This window comes from Haliotis asinina, chromosome 5 (genome assembly GCF_037392515.1).
Source record: "Haliotis asinina isolate JCU_RB_2024 chromosome 5, JCU_Hal_asi_v2, whole genome shotgun sequence".
Lineage (NCBI taxonomy): Eukaryota > Metazoa > Mollusca > Gastropoda > Lepetellida > Haliotidae > Haliotis > Haliotis asinina.
The window spans coordinates 31,040,598-31,059,150 of NC_090284.1; positions in this window are offsets into that span (position 1 = coordinate 31,040,598).

Here is an 18,553-nt window from a genome sequence, read left to right on the forward strand (position 1 = left end):
TAACAACACACACCTACACACCTAAATACACCCATTTACACACCTAACTCCACACGTACACACACACACACACACCTATACACACACCGTTGCACACTTACACACACACTTACACACAGTTACACTCCTCCCTACACACACACACCAGTGCATGCACCTAACAACACACACCTACACACATAAATACACCCATTTACACACTTAGCTCCACACGTAGACACACACACACACACATACACACACAATTACACACTTACACACAGTTACACCTACCTACACACACACACCTGCACATACACCTAACAACACACACATACACACCTAAATACACCCATTTGCACACCTAAGTCCACACGTACACACACACACACACCTACACACACACCATTACACACTTACACACACACTTACACACAGTTACACACCTCCCTACACACACACACCTGTGCATGCACCTAACAACAAACACCTATACACCTAAATACTCCCATTTACACACCTAACTCCACACGTACACACACACACATACAAACACACCGTTCCAGAGTTACACACACACTTACACACAGATACACACCTGCCTACACACACACACCTGCGCATGAACCTAACAACACACACCTACACACCTAAATACACCTATTTACACACCTAACTCCACACGTAGACACACACACACACTTCCACACACAATTACACACTTGCACACAGTTACACCTACCTACGCACACACACCTGCACATACACCAAACAACACACACATACAAACCTAAATACACCCATTTACACACCTAACTCCACACGTACACACACACACACCTAGAAACACACAGTTTCCGAGTTACACACACACTTACACACAGCTACACACCTGCATCCACACCTACACCTGTACATGTACCTAACAACACACACCTACACACCTAAATACACCCATTTACACACCTAACTCCACACGTACACACACACACACCTACACACACACCGTTACACACCTCAGTACACACACACACCTGCGCATGCACCTAACAACACACACCTACACACCTAAATACACCCATTTACACACCTAACTCCACACGTACACACACACACACACACCTACACACACACCGTTACACACTTACACACACACTTATACACAGTTACACACCTCCCTACACACACACACCTGTGCATGCACCTAACAACAAACACCTATACAACTAAATACACCCATTTACACACCTAACTCCACACGTACACACACACACATACAAACACACCGTTCCAGAGTTACACACACACTTACACACAGATACACACCTGCCTACACACACACACCTGCGCATGAACCTAACAACACACACCTACACACCTAAATACACCCATTTACACACCTAACTCCACACGTACACACACACACACCTACACACACACCGTTACACATTTACAGACAGACCGTTACACACCTCCCTACACACACACACCTGCGCATGCACCTAACAACACACACCTACACACATAAATACACCCATTTACACACCTAACTCCACACGTAGACACACACACACACATACACTCACAATTACACACTTACACACAGTTACACCTACCTACACACACACACCTGCACATACACCTAACAACACACACATACACACCTAAATACACCCATTTGCACACCTAACTCCACACGTACACACACACACACACACCTACACACACACCGTTACACACTTACACACACACTTACACACAGCTACACACCTCCCTACACACACAGACCTGTGCATGCACCTAACAACAAACACCTATACACCTAAATACACCCATTTGCACACCTATCTCCACACGTACACACACACACATACAAACACACCGTTCCAGAGTTACACACACACTTACACACAGATACACACCTGCCTACACACACACACCTGCGCATGAACCTAACAACACACACCTACACACCTAAATACACCCATTTACACACCTAACTACACACGTACACACACACACACCTACACACACACCGTTACACACCTCAGTACACACACACACCTGCGCATGCACCTAACAACACACACCTACACACCTAAATACACCCATTTACACACCTAACTCCACACGTACACACACACACACACACCTACACACACACCGTTGCACACTTACACACACACTTACACACAGTTACACACCTCCCTACACACACACACCAGTGCATGCACCTAACAACACACACCTACACACATAAATACACCCATTTACACACTTAGCTACACATGTAGACACACACACACACACACATACACACACAATTACACACGTACACACAGCTACACCTACCTACACACACACACCTGCACATACACCTAACAACACACACATACACACCTAAATACACCCATTTGCACACCTATGTCCACACGTACACACACACACACACCTACACACACACCATTACACACTTACACACACACTTACACACAGTTACACACCTCCCTACACACACACATCTGTGCATGCACCTAACAACAAACACCTATACACCTAAATACACCCATTTACACACCTAACTCCACACGTACACACACACACATACAAACACACCGTTCCAGAGTTACACACACACTTACACACAGATACACACCTGCCTACACACACACACCTGCGCATGAACCTAACAACACACACCTACACACCTAAATACACCTATTTACACACCTAACTCCACACGTAGACACACACACACACTTCCACACACAATTACACACTTGCACACAGTTACACCTACCTACGCACACACACCTGCACATACACCAAACAACACACACATACACACCTAAATACACCCATTTGCACACCTAACTCCACACGTACACACACACACACACACCGTTACACACACACCGTTACACACTTACACACACACTTGCACACAGTTACACACCTCCCTACACACACACACCTGTGCATGCACCTAACAACAAACACCTACACACCTAAATACACCCATTTACACACCTAACTCCACACGTACACACAGACACATACAAACACACCGTTCCAGAGTTACACACACACTTACACACAGATACACACCTGCCTACACACACACACCTGCGCATGAACCTAACAACACACACCTACACACCTAAATACACCCATTTACACACCTAACTCCACACGTACACACACACACACCTACACACACACCGTTACACACCTCAGTACACACACACACCTGCACATGCACCTAACAACACACACCTACACACCTAAATACACCCATTTACACACCTAACTCCACACGTACACACACACACACACCTACACACACACCGTTATACATTTACACACACACTTACACACCTCCCTACACACACACACCTGCGCATGCACCTAACAACACACACCTACACACCTAAATACACCCATTTACACACCTATCTCCACACGTACACACACACACACCTACACACACACCGCTACACATTTACACACACACTTACACACACTGACACACCACCCTACACACACACACCTGCGCATGCACCTAACAACACACACCTACACACCTAAATACTCCCATTTACACACCTAGCTCCACACGTACACACACACACACCTACACTCACACCGTTACACACTTACACACACACTTATACACAGTTACACACCTCCCTACACACACACACCTGTGCATGCACCTAACAACACACACCTACACACCTAAACACACCCATTGACACACCTAACTCCACACGTACACACACACACACCTAGAAACACACAGTTACCGAGTTACACACACACTTACACACAGCTACACACCTGCATCCACACCTACACCTGTACATGTACCTAACAACACACACCTACACACCTAAATACACCCATTTACACACCTAACTCCACACGTACACACACACACACCTACACACACACCGTTACACACCTCAGTACACACACACACCTGCGCATGCACCTAACAACACACACCTACACACCTAAATACACCCATTTACACACCTAACTCCACACGTACACACACACACACACACCTACACACACACCGTTACACACTTACACACACACTTATACACAGTTACACACCTCCCTACACACACACAGCTGTGCATGCACCTAAAAACAAACACCTATACAACTAAATACACCCATTTACACACCTAACTCCACACGTACACACACACACATACAAACACACCGTTCCAGAGTTACACACACACTTACACACAGATACACACCTGCCTACACACACACACCTGCGCATGAACCTAACAACACACACCTACACACCTAAATACACCCATTTACACACCTAACTCCACACGTACACACACACACACACCTACACACACACCGTTGCACACCTCAGTACACACACACACCTGCGCATGCACCTAACAACACACACCTACACACCTAAATACACCCATTTACACACCTAACTCCACACGTACACACACACACACCTACACACACACCGTTACACATTTACACACACACTTACACACCTCCCTACACACACACACCTGCGCATGCACCTAACAACACACACCTACACACCTAAATACACCCATTTACACACCTAACTCCACACGTACACACACACACACACCTACACACACACCGTTACACATTTACACACACACTTACACACAGTTACACACCTCCCTACACACACACACCTGCGCATGCACCTAACAACACACACCTACACACCTAAATACACCCATTTACACACCTAACTCCACACGTACACACATACACACCTACACACACACCGTTACACACATACACACACACTTGTACACAGTTACACACCTCCCTACACACACACACACCTGCGCATGCACCTATCAACACACACCAACACACCTAAACACACCCATTTACACACCTAACTCCAGACGTACACACACACACACCTACAAACACACAGTTACCGAGTTACACACACACTTCCACACAGCTACACACCTGCGTCCACACCAACACCTGTACATGTACCTAACAACACACACCTAAACACCTAAATACACCCATTTGCACACCTAACTCCACACGTACACACACACACACCTACACACACACCGTTACACATTTACACACACACTTACACACACTGACACACCTCCCTACACACACACCTGCGCATGCACCTAACAACACACACCTACACGCCTAAATACACCCATTTACACACCTACTCCACACGTACACACACACACATACACACACAATTACACACTTACACACAGTTACACCTCCCTACGCACACACACCTGCACATACACCTAACAACACACACCTACACACCTAAATACACCCATATACACACCTAACTCCACACGTACACACACACACACCTACACACACACCGTTACACACTTACACACACAGCTACACACCGCCCTACACACACACACCTGCGCATGCACCTAACAACACACACCTACACACCTAAAAACACCCATTTACACACCGAACGCCACACGTAAACACACACACACACATACACACACAGTTACACACTTACACAGAGTTACCCCTCCCTACGCACACACACCTGCACATACACCTAACAACACACACCTACACACCTAAATACACCCATTTACACACCTAACGCCACACGTAAACACACACACACCTACACACACACCGTTGCACACTTACAAACACACTTACATACAGTTACACACCTCCCTACACACACACACCTGCGCATGCACCTAACAACACACACCTATACACCTAAATACACCCATTTACACACCTAACTCCACACGTACACACACACACACACCTACACACACACCGTTGCACATCTCCCTACAAACACACCTGCGCACGCACCCAACAACACACACCTACACACCTAAATACACCTATTTACACACCTAACTCCACACGTACACACACACACACCTACACACACACCGATACACACTTACACACACACTTATACACAGTTACACACCTCCCTACACACACACACCTGCGCATGCACATAACAACACACACCTACACATCTAAATACACCCATTTACACACCTAACTCCACACGTACACACACACACCCCTACAAACACACAGTTACACAGTTACACACACACTTACACACAGTTACACACCTGCGTTCACACCTACACCTGCACATGTACCTAACAACACACACCTACACACCTAAATACACCCATTTACACACCTAACTCCACACGTACACACACACACACCTACACACACACCGTTACACACTTACACACACACTTACACACAGTTGCACACCTCCCTACACACACACACCTGCGCATGCACCTAACAACACACACCTACACACCTAAATACACCCATTTACACACCTAGCTCCACACGTACACACACACACACCTACACACACACCGTTAAACACCTCCCTACACACACACACCTGAGCATGCACCAAACAACACACACCTACACACCTAAATACACCCATTTACACACCTAACTCCAATCGTACACACACACACACACCTATTAATACACCGTTGCAGACCTCCCTACACACACACCTGCGCATGCACCTAACAACACACACCTACACACCTAAATACACCCATTTACACACCTAACTCCACACGTACACACACACACACCTACACACACACCGTTACACACTTACACACACACCTACACACAGTTACACACCCCCTACATACACACACCTGCGCATGCACCTAGCAACAAACACCTACACATCTAAATACACCCATTTACACACCTAACTCCACACGTACACACACACACACCTACAAACACACAGCTACAGAGTTACACACACACTTACACACAGCTACACACCTGCGTCCACACCTACACCTGCACATGTACCTAACAACACACACCTACACACCTAAATACACCCATTTACACACCTAACTCCACACGTACGCACACACACCTACACACACACCGTTACACATTTACACACACACCGTTACACACCTCCCTACACACACACACCTGCGCATGCACCTAACAACACACACCTACACACATAAATACACCCATTTACACACCTAACTCCACACGAAGACACACACACACACACAGATACACACACAATTACACACTTACACACAGTTACACCTCCCTACACACACACACCTGCACATACACCTAAAAACACACACATACACACCTAAATACACCCATTTGCACACCTAACTCCACACGTACACACACCCACACCCACACACACCGTTACACACTTACACACACACTTACACACAGTTGCACACCTCCCTACACACACACACCTGCGCATGCACCTAACAACACACACCTACACACCTAAATACACCCATTTACACACCTAGCTCCACACGTACACACACACACACCTACACACACACCGTTAAGCACCTCCCTACACACACACACCTGAGCATGCACCAAACACCACACACCTACACACCTAAATACACCCATTTACACACCTAACTCCACACGTACACACACACACACCTACACACACACCGTTACACATTTACACACACACTTACACACAGTTACACCCCCCCTACACACACACCTGTGCATGCACCTAACAACACACACCTACACACCTAAATACACCCATTTACACACCTAACTCCACACGTACACACACACCTCCCTACACACACACCGTTACACACCTCCCTACACACACACACCTGCGCATGCACCTAACAACACACACCTACACACCTAAATACACCCATTTACACACCTAACTCCAATCGTACACACACACACCTATCAATACACCGTTACAGACCTCCCTACACACACACCTGCGCATGCACCTAACAACACACACCTACACACCTAAATACACCCATTTACACACCTAACTCCACACGTACAAACACACACACCTACACACACACTGTTACACCCTTACACACACACTTACATACAGTTACATACCTCCCTACACACACACACCTGCGCATGCACCTAACAACACACACCTACACACCTAAATACACCCATTTACACACTTAGCTCCACACGTAGACACACACACACACACACATACACACACAATTACACACTTACACACAGTTACACCTACCTACACACACACACCTGCACATACACCTAACAACACACACATACACACCTAAATACACCCATTTGCACACCTAAGTCCACACGTACACACACACACACACCTACACACACACCATTACACACTTACACACACACTTACACACAGTTACACACCTCCCTACACACACACACCTGTGCATGCACCTAACAACAAACACCTATACACCTAAATACTCCCATTTACACACCTAACTCCACACGTACACACACACACATACAAACACACCGTTCCAGAGTTACACACACACTTACACACAGATACACACCTGCCTACACACACACACCTGCGCATGAACCTAACAACACACACCTACACACCTAAATACACCTATTTACACACCTAACTCCACACGTAGACACACACACACACTTCCACACACAAATACACACTTGCACACAGTTACACCTACCTACGCACACACACCTGCACATACACCAAACAACACACACATACAAACCTAAATACACCCATTTACACACCTAACTCCACACGTACACACACACACACCTAGAAACACACAGTTTCCGAGTTACACACACACTTACACACAGCTACACACCTGCATCCACACCTACACCTGTACATGTACCTAACAACACACACCTACACACCTAAATACACCCATTTACACACCTAACTCCACACGTACACACACACACACCTACACACACACCGTTACACACCTCAGTACACACACACACCTGCGCATGCACCTAACAACACACACCTACACACCTAAATACACCCATTTACACACCTAACTCCACACGTACACACACACACACACACCTACACACACACCGTTACACACTTACACACACACTTATACACAGTTACACACCTCCCTACACACACACACCTGTGCATGCACCTAACAACAAACACCTATACAACTAAATACACCCATTTACACACCTAACTCCACACGTACACACACACACATACAAACACACCGTTCCAGAGTTACACACACACTTACACACAGATACACACCTGCCTACACACACACACCTGCGCATGAACCTAACAACACACACCTACACACCTAAATACACCCATTTACACACCTAACTCCACACGTACACACACACACACCTACACACACACCGTTACACATTTACAGACAGACCGTTACACACCTCCCTACACACACACACCTGCGCATGCACCTAACAACACACACCTACACACATAAATACACCCATTTACACACCTAACTCCACACGTAGACACACACACACACACATACACTCACAATTACACACTTACACACAGTTACACCTACCTACACACACACACCTGCACATACACCTAACAACACACACATACACACCTAAATACACCCATTTGCACACCTAACTCCACACGTACACACACACACACACACCTACACACACACCGTTACACACTTACACACACACTTACACACAGCTACACACCTCCCTACACACACAGACCTGTGCATGCACCTAACAACAAACACCTATACACCTAAATACACCCATTTGCACACCTATCTCCACACGTACACACACACACATACAAACACACCGTTCCAGAGTTACACACACACTTACACACAGATACACACCTGCCTACACACACACACCTGCGCATGAACCTAACAACACACACCTACACACCTAAATACACCCATTTACACACCTAACTACACACGTACACACACACACACCTACACACACACCGTTACACACCTCAGTACACACACACACCTGCGCATGCACCTAACAACACACACCTACACACCTAAATACACCCATTTACACACCTAACTCCACACGTACACACACACACACACACCTACACACACACCGTTGCACACTTACACACACACTTACACACAGTTACACACCTCCCTACACACACACACCAGTGCATGCACCTAACAACACACACCTACACACATAAATACACCCATTTACACACTTAGCTCCACACGTAGACACACACACACACACACATACACACACAATTACACACGTACACACAGCTACACCTACCTACACACACACACCTGCACATACACCTAACAACACACACATACACACCTAAATACACCCATTTGCACACCTATGTCCACACGTACACACACACACACACCTACACACACACCATTACACACTTACACACACACTTACACACAGTTACACACCTCCCTACACACACACATCTGTGCATGCACCTAACAACAAACACCTATACACCTAAATACACCCATTTACACACCTAACTCCACACGTACACACACACACATACAAACACACCGTTCCAGAGTTACACACACACTTACACACAGATACACACCTGCCTACACACACACACCTGCGCATGAACCTAACAACACACACCTACACACCTAAATACACCTATTTACACACCTAACTCCACACGTAGACACACACACACACTTCCACACACAATTACACACTTGCACACAGTTACACCTACCTACGCACACACACCTGCACATACACCAAACAACACACACATACACACCTAAATACACCCATTTGCACACCTAACTCCACACGTACACACACACACACACACCGTTACACACACACCGTTACACACTTACACACACACTTGCACACAGTTACACACCTCCCTACACACACACACCTGTGCATGCACCTAACAACAAACACCTACACACCTAAATACACCCATTTACACACCTAACTCCACACGTACACACAGACACATACAAACACACCGTTCCAGAGTTACACACACACTTACACACAGATACACACCTGCCTACACACACACACCTGCGCATGAACCTAACAACACACACCTACACACCTAAATACACCCATTTACACACCTAACTCCACACGTACACACACACACACCTACACACACACCGTTACACACCTCAGTACACACACACACCTGCACATGCACCTAACAACACACACCTACACACCTAAATACACCCATTTACACACCTAACTCCACACGTACACACACACACACACCGTTACACACACCGTTATACATTTACACACACACTTACACACCTCCCTACACACACACACCTGCGCATGCACCTAACAACACACACCTACACACCTAAATACACCCATTTACACACCTATCTCCACACGTACACACACACACACCTACACACACACCGCTACACATTTACACACACACTTACACACACTGACACACCACCCTACACACACACACCTGCGCATGCACCTAACAACACACACCTACACACCTAAATACTCCCATTTACACACCTAGCTCCACACGTACACACACACACACCTACACTCACACCGTTACACACTTACACACACACTTATACACAGTTACACACCTCCCTACACACACACACCTGTGCATGCACCTAACAACACACACCTACACACCTAAACACACCCATTGACACACCTAACTCCACACGTACACACACACACACCTAGAAACACACAGTTACCGAGTTACACACACACTTACACACAGCTACACACCTGCATCCACACCTACACCTGTACATGTACCTAACAACACACACCTACACACCTAAATACACCCATTTACACACCTAACTCCACACGTACACACACACACACCTACACACACACCGTTACACACCTCAGTACACACACACACCTGCGCATGCACCTAACAACACACACCTACACACCTAAATACACCCATTTACACACCTAACTCCACACGTACACACACACACACACACCTACACACACACCGTTACACACTTACACACACACTTATACACAGTTACACACCTCCCTACACACACACAGCTGTGCATGCACCTAACAACAAACACCTATACAACTAAATACACCCATTTACACACCTAACTCCACACGTACACACACACACATACAAACACACCGTTCCAGAGTTACACACACACTTACACACAGATACACACCTGCCTACACACACACACCTGCGCATGAACCTAACAACACACACCTACACACCTAAATACACCCATTTACACACCTAACTCCACACGTACACACACACACACACCTACACACACACCGTTGCACACCTCAGTACACACACACACCTGCGCATGCACCTAACAACACACACCTACACACCTAAATACACCCATTTACACACCTAACTCCACACGTACACACACACACACCTACACACACACCGTTACACATTTACACACACACTTACACACCTCCCTACACACACACACCTGCGCATGCACCTAACAACACACACCTACACACCTAAATACACCCATTTACACACCTAACTCCACACGTACACACACACACACACCTACACACACACCGTTACACATTTACACACACACTTACACACAGTTACACACCTCCCTACACACACACACCTGCGCATGCACCTAACAACACACACCTACACACCTAAATACACCCATTTACACACCTAACTCCACACGTACACACATACACACCTACACACACACCGTTACACACATACACACACACTTGTACACAGTTACACACCTTCCTACACACACACACACCTGCGCATGCACCTATCAACACACACCAACACACCTAAACACACCCATTTACACACCTAACTCCAGACGTACACACACACACACCTACAAACACACAGTTACCGAGTTACACACACACTTCCACACAGCTACACACCTTCGTCCACACCAACACCTGTACATGTACCTAACAACACACACCTAAACACCTAAATACACCCATTTGCACACCTAACTCCACACGTACACACACACACACCTACACACACACCGTTACACATTTACACACACACTTACACACACTGACACACCTCCCTACACACACACCTGCGCATGCACCTAACAACACACACCTACACGCCTAAATACACCCATTTACACACCTACTCCACACGTACACACACACACATACACACACAATTACACACTTACACACAGTTACACCTCCCTACGCACACACACCTGCACATACACCTAACAACACACACCTACACACCTAAATACACCCATATACACACCTAACTCCACACGTACACACACACACACCTACACACACACCGTTACACACTTACACACACAGCTACACACCGCCCTACACACACACACCTGCGCATGCACCTAACAACACACACCTACACACCTAAAAACACCCATTTACACACCGAACGCCACACGTAAACACACACACACACACATACACACACAGTTACACACTTACACAGAGTTACCCCTCCCTACGCACACACACCTGCACATACACCTAACAACACACACCTACACACCTAAATACACCCATTTACACACCTAACGCCACACGTAAACACACACACACCTACACACACACCGTTGCACACTTACAAACACACTTACATACAGTTACACACCTCCCTACACACACACACCTGCGCATGCACCTAACAACACACACCTATACACCTAAATACACCCATTTACACACCTAACTCCACACGTACACACACACACACACCTACACACACACCGTTGCACACCTCCCTACAAACACACCTGCGCACGCACCCAACAACACACACCTACACACCTAAATACACCCATTTACACACCTAACTCCAATCGTACACACACACACACACCTATTAATACACCGTTGCAGACCTCCCTACACACACACCTGCGCATGCACCTAACAACACACACCTACACACCTAAATACACCCATTTACACACCTAACTCCACACGTACACACACACACCCCTACAAACATACAGTTACACAGTTACACACACACTTACACACAGTTACACACCTGCGTTCACACCTACACCTGCACATGTACCTAACAACACACACCTACACACCTAAATACACCCATTTACACACCTAACTCCACACGTACACACACACACACCTACACACACACCGTTACACACTTACACACACACATACACACAGTTGCACACCTCCCTACACACACACACCTGCGCATGCACCTAACAACACACACCTACACACCTAAATACACCCATTTACACACCTAGCTCCACACGTACACACACACACACCTACACACACACCGTTAAACACCTCCCTACACACACACACCTGAGCATGCACCAAACAACACACACCTACACACCTAAATACACCCATTTACACACCTAACTCCAATCGTACACACACACACACACCTATTAATACACCGTTGCAGACCTCCCTACACACACACCTGCGCATGCACCTAACAACACACACCTACACACCTAAATACACCCATTTACACACCTAACTCCACACGTACACACACACACACCTACACACACACCGTTACACACTTACACACACACCTACACACAGTTACACACCCCCTACATACACACACCTGCGCATGCACCTAGCAACAAACACCTACACATCTAAATACACCCATTTACACACCTAACTCCACACGTACACACACACACACCTACAAACACACAGCTACAGAGTTACACACACACTTACACACAGCTACACACCTGCGTCCACACCTACACCTGCACATGTACCTAACAACACACACCTACACACCTAAATACACCCATTTACACACCTAACTCCACACGTACGCACACACACCTACACACACACCGTTACACATTTACACACACACCGTTACACACCTCCCTACACACACACACCTGCGCATGCACCTAACAACACACACCTACACACATAAATACACCCATTTACACACCTAACTCCACACGAAGACACACACACACACACAGATACACACACAATTACACACTTACACACAGTTACACCTCCCTACACACACACACCTGCACATACACCTAAAAACACACACATACACACCTAAATACACCCATTTGCACACCTAACTCCACACGTACACACACCCACACCCACACACACCGTTACACACTTACACACACACTTACACACAGTTGCACACCTCCCTACACACACACACCTGCGCATGCACCTAACAACACACACCTACACACCTAAATACACCCATTTACACACCTAGCTCCACACGTACACACACACACACCTACACACACACCGTTAAGCACCTCCCTACACACACACACCTGAGCATGCACCAAACACCACACACCTACACACCTAAATACACCCATTTACACACCTAACTCCACACGTACACACACACACACCTACACACACACCGTTACACATTTACACACACACTTACACACAGTTACACCCCCCCTACACACACACCTGTGCATGCACCTAACAACACACACCTACACACCTAAATACACCCATTTACACACCTAACTCCACACGTACACACACACCTCCCTACACACACACCGTTACACACCTCCCTACACACACACACCTGCGCATGCACCTAACAACACACACCTACACACCTAAATACACCCATTTACACACCTAACTCCAATCGTACACACACACACCTATCAATACACCGTTACAGACCTCCCTACACACACACCTGCGCATGCACCTAACAACACACACCTACACACCTAAATACACCCATTTACACACCTAACTCCACACGTACAAACACACACACCTACACACACACTGTTACACCCTTACACACACACTTACATACAGTTACTTACCTCCCTACACACACACACCTGCGCATGCACCTAACAACACACACCTACACACCTAAATACACCCTTTTACACACCTAACTCCACACGTACACACACACACACCTACACACACACCGTTACACACTTACACACACACCTATACACAGTTACACACCTCCCTACGTACACACACCTGCGCATGCACCTAACAACACACACCTACACATCTAAATACATCCATTTACACCCCTAACTCCACACGTACACACACACACACCTACAAACACACAGCTACAGAGTTACACACACACTTACACACAGTTACACACCTGCGTCCACACCTACACCTGCACATGTACCTAACAACACACACCTACACACCTAAATACACCCATTTACACACCTAACTCCACACGTACACACACACACACACCTACACACACACCGTTACACACGTACACACACACTTACACACAGTTACACACCTCCCTACACACACACACCTGCGCATGCACCTAACAACACACACCTACACACCTAAATACACCCATTTACACACCTAGGTCCACACGTACACACACACACACCTACACACACACCGTTAAACACCTCCCTACACACACACACCTGAGCATGCACCAAACAACACACACCTACACACCTAAATACACCCATTTACACACCTAACTCCACACGTACACACACACACACCTACACACACACCGTTACACATTTACACACACACTTACACACAGTTACACACCTCCCTACACAGACACACCTGCGCATGCACCTAACAACACACACCTACACACCTAAATACACCCATTTACACACCTAACTCCACACGTACACACACACACACCTACACACACACCGTTGCACACCTCCCTACACACACACACCTGCGCATGCACCTAACAACACACACCTACACACCTAAATACACCCATTTACACACCTAACTCCAATCGTACACACACACACACACCTAACAACACACCGTTACACACCTCCCTACACACACACCTGCTCATGCACCTAACAACACACACCTACACACCTAAATACACCCATTTACACACCTAACTCAACACGTACAAACACACACACCTACACACACACTGTTACACACTTACACACACACTTACATACAGTTACATACCTCCCTACACACACACACCTGCGCATGCACCTAACAACACACACCTACACACCTAAATACACCCATTTACACACCTAACTCCACACGTACACACACACACACCTACACACACACCGTTACACACTTACACACACACCTATACACAGTTACACACCTCCCTACATACACACACCTGCGCATGCACCTAACAACACACACCTACACATCTAAATACACCCATTTACACACATAACTCCACACGTAGACACACACACACACACACATACACACACAATTACACACTTACACACAGTTACACCTCCCTACACACACACACCTGCACATACACCTAACAACACACACATGCACACCTAAATACACCCATTTGCACACCTAACTCCACACGTACACACACACACACCTACAAACACACAGTTACACAGTTACACACACACTTACACACAGTTACACACCTGCGTCCACACCTACACCTGCACATGTACCCAACAACACACACCTACACACCTAAATACACCCATTTACACACCTAACTCCACACGTACACACACACACACCTACACACACACCGTTGCACACTTACACACACACTTACACACAGTTACACACCTCCCTACACACACACACCTGCGCATGCACCTAACAACACACACCTACACACCTAAATACACCCATTTACACACCTAGCTCCACACATACACACACACACACCTACACACACACCGTTAAACACCTCCCTACACACACACACCTGAGCATGCACCAAACAACACACACCTACACACCTAAATACACCCATTTACACACCTAACTCCACACGTACACACACACACCTACACACACACCGTTGCACACTTACACACACACTTACACACAGTTACACACCTCCCTACACACACACACCTGCGCATGCACCTAACAACACACACCTACACACCTAAACACACCCATTTACACACCTAACTCCACACGTACACACACACACACCTACACACACACCGTCACACACCTCCCTACACACACACACCTGCGCATGCACCTAACAACACACACCTACACACCTAAATACACCCATTCACACACCTAACTCCAATCGTACACACACACACACACCTATCAACACACCGTTACACACCTCCCTACACACACACCTGCGCATGCACCTAACAACACACACCTACACACCTAAATACACCCATTTACACACCTAACGCCACACGTACACACACACACACCTACACACACACCGTTACACACTTACACACACATTTACACACAGTTACACACCTCCCTACACACACACACCTGCGCATGCACCTAACAACACACACCTACACGCCTAAATACACCCATTTACACACCTAACTCCACACGTACACACACACACACCCACACACACACCGTTACACACTTACACACACACCTATACACAGCTACACACCTCCCTACATACACACACCTGCGCATGCACCTAACAACACACACCTACACATCTAAATACACCCATTTACACACCTAACTCCACACGTACACACACACACACCTACAAACACACAGTTACAGAGTTACACACACACTTACACACAGTTACACACCTGCGTCCACACCTACACCTGCACATGTACCT